Source organism: Ananas comosus, unplaced genomic scaffold (assembly GCF_001540865.1).
Source record: "Ananas comosus cultivar F153 unplaced genomic scaffold, ASM154086v1, whole genome shotgun sequence".
Classification (NCBI taxonomy): Eukaryota; Viridiplantae; Streptophyta; class Magnoliopsida; order Poales; family Bromeliaceae; genus Ananas; species Ananas comosus.
The window spans coordinates 1-10646 of NW_017891951.1; the positions used below are offsets into that span (position 1 = coordinate 1).

The 10646-nt window shown below is 31.3% G+C and overlaps 1 long non-coding RNA gene across 2 annotated transcripts; it reads right to left on the reverse strand.

Annotated features, from left to right (window-relative positions):
* Positions 1-6246: 6246 nt before the first annotated feature.
* On the reverse strand, positions 6247-10618 carry LOC109705239. 2 transcript variants are annotated; one of them, XR_002214673.1, is made up of 3 exons: positions 9109-10618; positions 6749-6885; positions 6247-6599 (listed from the first exon to the last, which is right to left on the reverse strand). It is a non-coding gene; the product is annotated as an uncharacterized LOC109705239 (long non-coding RNA). The 2 variants fall into 2 exon arrangements; XR_002214672.1 differs by having other exon boundaries at positions 6761-6885; positions 9109-10615.
* Between the last annotated feature and the right edge of the window lie 28 nt (positions 10619-10646).

Genomic DNA, 10646 nt, shown 5'->3' on the forward strand with positions numbered 1-10646 from the left:
CCATTAAAATTATAAACTTTGAAACCCTTTGATCATTAGGCAAATGATGTCGAAAAGACTTGAAATTTGATTTCTAAACACTTCAAGTGGTACAGATCATATTTAACAGTGCCGATCGTTGATTTGGAGGCTCCATCATCGAAAACAAATGGGTGGCAACAGAGCCCGTTTGCTATCGATAGTATTCTAGCTTAACTCATATAAATATATAATTAGAGTTAAGCTAAAATACTATCGATAGCAAACGGGCTCCGTTGCCACCCATTTGTTTTCGATGATAGAGCCTCCAAATCGACGATCGGCACCGTTGAACATGATCTATACCACTTGAAGTGTTTAGAAATCAAATTTCAAATCTTTTCGACATCATTTGCCTAATGATCAAAGGGTTTCAAAATTTATAATTTTAATGGTCGATATGAGGCGTTTTCTCGTTTAATGTCGTAAAGATATCCTAATCAATTGAATTTTTGTTAGAAAATTCTTTAAACTATTTAAAACAAGATTTATACTCTTGATCTTGACTACAAGACTCCTATCATCATTTTTTAAAGAATATTCATTTTCAGCCGTTTATTTTTGTGTCCGCTCGATGGATAAGAGAACAATATCGAAAATGTATGAAATTTGATTCCTAAACACTTCAAGTGGTATAGATCATGTTCAACGGTGCCGATCGTCGATTTGGAGGCTCTATCATCGAAAACAAATGGGTGGCAAAAGTGCCGGTTTGCTACCAATAGTATTCTAGCTCAACTATATATATATATACTATATATTATATAGTAATATATTATAAATATATATATATATAATATATATTATATATATATAAATTATATAGGCTAGGCTACTATTACACTATATGTACCAGAGAGCTCTGGTATCTATATGTGTTTGATGTTCTCGATCTAAGACTGCTCTCAATCTAAGTGATCCACACCGTTAAAACTGATCTAGGGTATTTAAAGTTTCTAGAAATAAAATTTTATTTGTTTTCGACATAGTTTACTTTATGATCAAACTATTTCAAAATTGTCAAATTTCAATGGCTATTACGACGAGTTTGGAGTTTAACGGTGTAGAAGAATCTAAATTTCTTCAAATTTTGATAGAAAATACTTTAAACTATATAGATTAAGGTTAACATTCTTGATCTTGAATTTAAAAGTCCTATGCTCAAATTTTAAAGATTATTCAATTTTCACCGTCCATTTTGATATAATTTATTTACTAAGTAAACGATATCGAAAAAAACTAAAATTTTATTCCTAAGAAATTCATATACCCTAGGTCATATTTAATGGTGTGGATCGTTGATTTGAACGCCCTAAGATCGAAAACAAACGCTATAGTACCGGAGCTCGGTACTATAATCATTCAGTAGCCAATTCATATACTATTACAAATATAAACTAGGCTAGAATACTTATTAAAGCACCAATGAACTTGGTGCTATTAAGTTTTCTGGCCGCTTGTTATTAAAATTCGGTTAGACGAGCGGGGCCTGCCTAGGTTGAGTGGTAGTGGTTGGTTGAATAGTTATCTTAACGGTAACCCTTTAATCATTAGTAAATAAATATCGAAAATTCCAAAATTTATATCTAGATACTTTAAATATGCTAGACTCAAATCTACACAGAGCCGATCGTCCGATCTGCAGCTCATCATCGAAATCGGCTTAAGGACACGGAGTCCGTGCGTTTCTAAATATCACACAAACCTCAGTTAGACTTGATCCAGCATATTTGAAGTATCTAGAAAATAAATTTTGTGATTTTTTGATATTATTTACCAAGCGATCGAAAGGGTTCAAAACCAACGGCTGAAAATAAAAATCTCAAAAAAAGTGGTGATATAGCACTAAAATTTTCGATTAAAGATATTGATCATGCAGTAAATAGTATAAAGAAATTTTCTATCAAAATTTTATCCAATTTGAATACTTCTACACCGTTAAACTTGCAAATGGTATACATCAACCATTAAAAATTGTTGATTTTGAACCCTTTTAATTGCTAGGTAAATGATTTCGAAAAATCGCAAAATTTATTTTTTAGATATTTCAAATACACTAGATTAAGTCTAACGAAGCCTATCGTCGATTCAAAAACTTTATTATCAAAAACGACTTAGGAGCAGGAGGGGTCCGTTCTCCTAATAGCACACAAGACCTACTCTATATATATATATATATTAAAAAATATATAAATATAATATATTTTAATTATATATAGGTTGAATGAATAATCTGAATTTAGTTAAAATTGGGCTAATATTGTTGGCCAATAAAAACAAACGGAATAGATAAATAAAAGAGCAAAATTTTATTAAATTTATACATTTTTTCTTTCTTTCTTTCATATAGCTCTAAATTTTCAATATATTCCTCTTTTTCTCTTTTTCTGTCTCATACCCTATGTGGCCAAGCCGGAAACCCTCAAAGTTACCAAATAGCAGCATATGCCTGCCGTTGCCTATCTTGCTATTAATTGTATGCTTGAGAATATATGCAGAATATTTTTAAAGTAAAAAATTATTATTCATATAAAATTTTAATTTTAGTTATATATAATTGGATAGTTTAATCCAATATTTATCTATATATATAATTTATTTATTTTTGACTGTATAAATGAAAATAAATATATATGGAGATTGAAGGCGGAAGAAAAGACATGTGAGACTGAAAAGATTAGATATTCAACTCATAATTTTTTTTTTTTCATATTATAATACTATATTTTAAATAATTATTTTATACTTTGAATTATTAGACATATTTTTGTATCAAATTATAGATAATGTTCTATACAAATTAAATTATTGATTGTATGATGTTGAGGATTACAAGCGGCTCGTTTAGGGCTCGAGCTCGCTCGACTCGAAATTACGCTCGCTCGAGCTCGGCTCGAATTAATTTCAATCCAAGCTTGAGCTTAAATTTAGGCTCGAAATTAATTTCAACTAAATTAGCCAAACGCAAGCATCGCCAGGCTCGGCAGTTTCCAACACGAGGAGGAGGGATTGTTTTTCCCCTTTCTCTTCAATTTTTTTCTCTTAATTTTTAAGTCCAATCTAATTTTTTATTTTTTACTATAAAAATTTAAAATATATAAATAACTTTTAAATAGTTTAGATTGTTTGTATTAAATATAAATTTTAATTTTATACTATTAAGTATTTAGATATAGATTGTACATTAAAAAATAAAAAAAAGATTGATGGCATTTAAGTTAATTTTATATTTTATAAAATTTAGTTGCGAAAATCGCATAAAATATACTATCTAAATCTGTAAAACTGAGTGATACATTTGGATTTTTAAAATCAAAATACCAATGACTGACACAAGTTAATATATCAAAAAATTGAATAATCAAAACAAAATTTTGAAAGATTGGATTTACACTTTTCGTCCTTCAAGCTATAAGACGAGTGACACTTTAATTTTCGAACTTTAATATGTTATAATTTAAACTATGAAGCATATAACACTTTCATTCTCGAACTTACAATATAAAGTATATCATTTTAGTTCTCAACGTTTATTGCTGCTATAAATATCATTTATTATTCGTCTGATTTTCACCCTTATTTTTTTAATCCTTCTTATAATTTATTCTTATATTTTAATTGCAACAATAATTCCTTATTCTTCACTTGTTTATTTTTACGGAATCGTCCCACCGCAATGCGCGGTCCTTCACTGGTGTAAGTTATACTACTACAAGTTCCTAAACTTATAGACAAATTTCACTTCCGCGCGTTCTCGAACTTTTACTGTAAAATATTCAAAACCCCAAGCTTTTAAGAGTGCTTTCACCTTAATCCTCAAGATCAAAAAGAAATTATTGCCTCTGTTTGGTGCGTGCATCTATGCCCCACAAGTATAGTCATTATTTCTATTTCATATTTTTCAATTCAATATCTATTTATAATTAAAAAAAAAAAAAAAAAAAAAACTGCACTTATTAAATGAGTTGGGAGTGCTGAATATGACATGAGATATGATATGATATTGAGGGCAGAAGCATATGGAGCACAGATTATGGAAGCACTAAGATCAGGCAAAATTTTTCCTGCGGTGATAAATAAGGATAAAACACCACATCCAAGAGTTGAGCGTGAATACTCTCAAAAGCACCAAGGGTGGTACTTTTGAGTTTTTAATCATTGGATAGAGAGATGTAGGGTTGAGATGATGGTGGTAAATGATGGTAGGTGGAATAGTGTTTGATCTAAAAAGTATTAGTAATTAAGGAGTAGATCGAAGGACTAGAAACTTAAAAGCACCAAGAGGTTGGTGCTTCTAAAAGTATTCTAGCTCAATTCCCACATCCAATATCTAAGTTAGAAGATCAATGAATAAAAGCGAGCCAAAAAATATTTTCCGCATGAAGAATAAATTTTCGAGCATTTGGACGCTCCTAAAATAATTTTCGCAAGGAAAATTCAATTTATTATTTTGCGCTCTAAAAAGTTGGAAAATGAAAAACAAAAGAGAAAAAACATGCGGCTCAAGAGCTTGGAGCAACCACGCAGTCCATAAGTGACCAAAAGGCCTCATGGACCGCATGCATGAGGAGCACATGCGTAGCCTCATGGACCGCGTGCAATTTAGTACAACAAAATACTGGACTACATAAAAGTAATATATATTTAAGTTTTTAAAGAATACAAATTTAAATAAAAACTAAAAATATTTTTATATAATTAAATAAAAAATATAAATTAATTTTTTTCTACAAACCAAACACGTGTGCTATGAAATCTAATTTTTTTTGTTTTTTACAACAAACCAAACCTTAAAAGGCATAAAAAAAAAAAAAAAAAAAAAATTCCATCAAAAACATTTTTCAATGAAAAATTATTTTTCATAGTTTTACGTCAAATCAAACAACCCCTTAGCTAAAAGTTTGGGAATTAATAAATAAGGACAAACAAAAAAAGATAAAATATTTCAAATAAAAATTTGGGGTGCCCAATATCTAACTTGGCTAAAAGTCTGGGTATATACTAGAATTGCAATTTTCCTAAAACTCCCCCATTTGAAGCATTTCACTTCAAAGTCAAACACCTACAAAATAGAGATAAGATAATTAAATGCAAATTTTTAAACCAAAAAATGAGAAGATAAAACTGAGCTGAACCACAGGATGGCGAATTGAAACTTGCCCCTGAATTTATAATTCAAATTCAAATTTCAAATTGAAATTCGCTATTGAAATTAAATTCAAAAGACAACATTAAAATTTTAAATTTTGAATCTTTAAATCAACATTTTGAATCTATAGTTTGGATGCAAAGTAAAATTCACATTTTTGACTTAAAATTTTAGTTTACAATTTAAAGCCCAATTTAAACTTGAAAATTTGAATCTAAAAAATTTAAAATTTAAAACTAAAATTCCAAAGGCTCAAATTGAATTCCAATTTGAATTCAAAGATTCACATTGAAGGTTGATCAGCTAAAATTAATATAATATCCAAATTTAATTTTAAATATTTGAATTCACATTTGTAGATTAAAAGAACTCATTATATAAATAAAAAAAATTTAGGCCACGTTTATTGACATGGATATTTTTTTATTTTTTAAACACTAATGCTTAATATATCACTTTTATATAAGATTGAGTGTGTTTGGAAGAAAGATGTTTTCTATTATTATATATTATACTTATTCGCTTTACGAGTAGATCCAGTCAAGTGTAGATGACAATTTGGTATGAATAAAGTCTTGGAAGCAAAAAAAAATTCCTTTTCCAATTTTTTACTTTTTTGTTGTCAAGGAAAAAACTTAGGATGCCCAAAGGAATTACAAACAATGGCACTGCCCACTCCTACATCTTTTGACCTGCAAAATTTAACTTCAAAAAATATAAAATATAAATATATCCAACACGATGGCAATTAAATTTAAATTTAAATTCAGCAAATTTAAAATAAAGTTATGGCTGAGTTTTAATATCAATGAATTATATTTCTAAAATGTAAAATTTGGAATTTATAATTCTAATTCAAATTTAAGTTAAAACTTAATCAGTTCGATAAATAAATTCAACAGATTAATTAAAAATAAATGACCCAATATCACCTTCAAAATAGACATCCACCTTCCACGACTTCAAAATTTTTCAGCGAAAGTGAAAAGTGAAATTAAAGTTAATAACTCTATTTTATCAATACACCTTTAAAAGTGACCTTTATATTTACTTTATAATCCAAACAACCAATAAAAAACTACTCACTAAAAATGCTACTTTCATTGCTTTATTTTCAGCCAACCAAACATCACCTCAATAAAGCATCATAACCTATCAAAATTTCAAACCTAACAGTACAAGCTACAAAACTGAAAAGACTATTCAACCAATTATAACAATCCAATTTTAAAGCAGATCAAATTCACCAAATCTGGTCAAATTCAGCAAATAAATAATGACAGAATTTGATGAATATATTTGTCAGTATCAAAATCAATTCTATTAGTCGGCAAAGTGGCAAAACATTGGATCGTAACCTTGAAATCTCGATGCCCGCCATCATTTGATCCGAACCAAGCCGCATCCACCGAGCAAACATTATCACCATCATCTAGAGGGTTAATAGAGAGATCTTAATCTCATTACTTAAGCAGGCTAATATTTTCACGGAATTTCAAATAACTGAGATGCTACATGCTTGCATACTAGAAGGCGAGGAAATGTCTATGGAAAGTTTAGTTTAAAGATGAACAAAATTACATAAACAGTTACTTCGAGGTTTTCGGGAAATGGAGTTTAATAAGCATTGGTAGCTCCGCAAGCTCGACTTGAGGCTTTCCCAACAATATACTCTTCAACTTGTCATCACAATTCACTACATTCTTATTTGCTGGATCCTGCAAAGACGATCATTTTTTGTCTCAATTGGCATTACTTGCGTAGTCATTACGGGCACCATAGTACACAAAACAGGATGCTTGAAATTCACTACAAAAGTGATAACAATGGTTGCAAGCTCGTGCATAGACAGAAGAGATAAACACACCACATAAGAAACAATGAAACAGAATTCAAATATATGCTACAATTAGAAGCATAGGTAGCATGAAAGGATGTCAAGAACTACTGAGATGCACTAAAAGACAACTGTGCACCAATAAGTTAACATAAATAAAACAGATTACATTGCATATCTATATTTACTTCTTCATGTACTTACATTTGGCGATTTTGGCTTTTATATCATCGAAAATACATGAATTTCCTTGGATACACTGTTATGTGTATGCCCTCAAAAATTATGTACTTGGCCTTCATGAACTTAACACAGGTATTTTGGCTTTATATTTACGTTTTCAGTATCTAAGTTTATGCCCTGAAAAATTATCCTATGTTTGCATTATTTCTCACTTGGTCAGCTCTGGGAAAAGCAAAATGACCATTATAACCTAGTATTTTGCATCTTTACCCGTTAAAACCTAGGGGCGCATTTAGCCTTAGAAGATTAGGTGCCATTCCTCTTACAGGGGATTGTTCCAGAGTATCATATTAATCCAAACAAAAGTAGCCGCTATTCTAATGTTCCTGACTCTTAAGTATCAATTTTCAATTCTTGGACAAAACTAAAAAAGGAGGGGGCGGAGGGAAATTGCATCATTACCTTCTGATCTAGTCTAACCCCAATTGTAAGGCTATGTTTTGGAGATAAGAGACTAGAGAGCATTAGCAAGTAGAGGATTCAATTATAGGGATTTAAGAAAGTTGAGTAGTAAAACTGCTCAAGCTGCCCACATGAGATTAACCCAACTTTACCTCTGCCTCTCAGCTGACAAGCTCCATTTAGAGCTTCCCAATTCTCTTTTCCCTCACAAATGAAGAAGATACTGGCAGATACTGGCAGAAAAAGGAGAGAAAGGAGGGAAAAGGAGAGCACTTCGGAGGCTACATGGGAAAACCTGTTGTTGAGCTGGGATGCGTGCTGGCAATGAGGACCTTCTTCCCATGGGAGAAGGTAGAGATGATTAACCTATTGCAACTGACACCTCTTAACACCCTATTCTTCTTCTTCTTCAGGTTCCGGAGGAAAAGGAGACAGATAAGGAGGGGGAACAAAAAGAAAGAAAAAGAGAGCACTTGGGAAGACATGTGGGTTCCCCTGTTGTTGAGCTGGAATGAAGGCGTGCAATGTGGAGCTACTCATGGACGAAGGCAGAGATGATTTACCCAATCAAACTGAAAAGCCTCTTAACGCCGTCTTCTTTCTATGCACCGGGTTCCAATTACCCTCACTGATGAGTATCAGATGAATACCCTCCATATATATTCTAATGTTTTCTCTAAAATTTCATTACATTCATAACAATTTACTAAATGTTTTCACTCTCCTCTTATGTTATTTACTTCGCTATCACTTCCGATACTCTAGTAAATAAAGTATTGCCCCTAATAGTTCATAATAGTTCAAATTACAAAATAATCCAAAAAGTTATTTCTGAAGGACAAAAAGATCAAACCAAATTCCTACGTAACATCTGAACTAAAAATAGCATCCTATTAACTCTAAAATTCTAGAAATGAATAAGTAGGCTCCAAAAAATCATATTAATACAAATATAGCCTATCCTTTAACTTACAGAACCTTTATCATAAGCTTCTATATCACCTCAATATTGCAACTAAGAAAGATTTTCGTCACTATAGTTAATCAGTAATTAGGTCAGTATAGGCAAAGTCATGCGTTTTTACGAAATAGTTGTCCCTTAAGGCCAACTATACATGTGTATACAAGTTACAATATATACCAAACTAGAAGGAAATTACTCTTTTAAAGTTTAACCTTCAATCTTGTTTGAAACAAACTATTTCACATTACAAAGTACTGCTTTCAAGCATAAATTGCTGTTTGGCATGCTTTTAGAAGCAGTAAATAAAAATTTCTCCAATAACTTCTCTTGGACTAGAAGTAGAAGCTCGAAAATCCTTCTGCTTTTAGGGATCAAAATATGTTTCCAGCTTCCTATCAATAGAAGTTGCAGATGATTCTATTTGCCACACACTATACAAAAGTTGACACAGGTTGAAAACAGAAGCAAAAGCAATGCCAAGTTGTAGCAAATTACCTTGGCCCGTGGATGAAGAAACAGCTCTCAAAGTATGCATTCTTTTCGATCTCATGCTTCCCAGCTAATATATATAGTTCTACGAGTATACATCCTTTTCGATGCATATGTTCTTATTTATCGATCTAAATGTTTATGTCATAGATAAGCTTTTGTTCACAATAATTTTCTTTTGACCAACAGGTGCTTTGAGTTACTAATTGTTTTGTCTATATTTGAAGCTGATGCCTCTATATTGTTTGTAATTATTTGCCTTTTGAATTGTCTTTCCTTTCATTTGTCTCTTCTTTTGTTTTCTTTCGCCTCTTGTAGGGTCAAGAACAGGTCTTGTTTGAACCTTTTGTCATTTTTCTATTTTTCAAATCGCAATTCTATTAACATTTGGTACCTATTGTAATTATTTATTTTTCAGACACATTTTATGTATTAGACTGTGTCGAGTTGCCATCTAATCACATAGAATTTGTACCTAAGAAAATAAAAAAAATAACTACATTACTGACTAGGACCTTTACTTGTAGTCCTTAGGCGGACTGTTTACTGAAAGATGTTTAGTTCAGCATTTATAGCCGCAATGGGGAGAAACGCCATTACTGCAAGAGGGGATACAGAAATTTGATCTAAAAAACGGCAGAAACATTCCATGGAGAACATTCTGGTGTTTTGTCCTCATGTCTTTTCCCGAAACTCGTTAGCCCGATGATCTCAAAGATAAATGGATGAACATTAGGATCAAGGAGGGGTACTTTAAAAAGACACTTTTTTCGTAAATAGGGCGCACTTTGTTATAGTATAAGAATTTATTGACAAAGTCTGTTTGTGGTCGTCGTGTTAGTGTTACTAAGCTGTTTTGTGCATATAGTTCCATCTAATAAATCTACTTAGTTGTTAATACTATTAGATCTAGTTCTACAAAAATGGTGTTTAATCTCCGCATCTTCCACAAAACTCTTCCACTCGGCGATCTTAAAGACAAGTGTCGGAACATTAGAATCATAGAGGGGCTCCAACACTAGAGATGTGTGTCACATACATTAAAAAAAAAAAAAAATGGTAAACAAAGCACTTTTTGGGTATACTGCAAGAATTTTTTTAAAAATGTTTATCTGTGGTCGTCTTGTTAATGTTCCTTTATCGTTTTTGCATATAGCTTCATCTCATACATTCTTGTTAATAGAACTAGTTCTAGAAGGTTGCATCTTTTTCGTGTACACACATTCTTGCTAATCAATCTAGTTGATGATGTCATGAATTAGCTTTTCTTCACAATATTACCTTTTGACCAAAGGGTGCTTCGAGTTACTGATTGTTTTGCCTATGTTTGAAGCTCAAGCTTATTACGTTGTTTGTAATTATTCGTCTTTTGAATTGTTTGTTTTTCCTTCTTCTATTTTTTTTGCCTATTGTAGGGTCAAGAACATGTCTTGTTTGGACCTGTTGTTGTTTTTCTATTTTTCAAACATAAATTCTATTTAATTTTGGTATCTATTGTCATTTTTTGTTTTTCAGACGCATTTTTTTTTGTATTAGATTGTGTC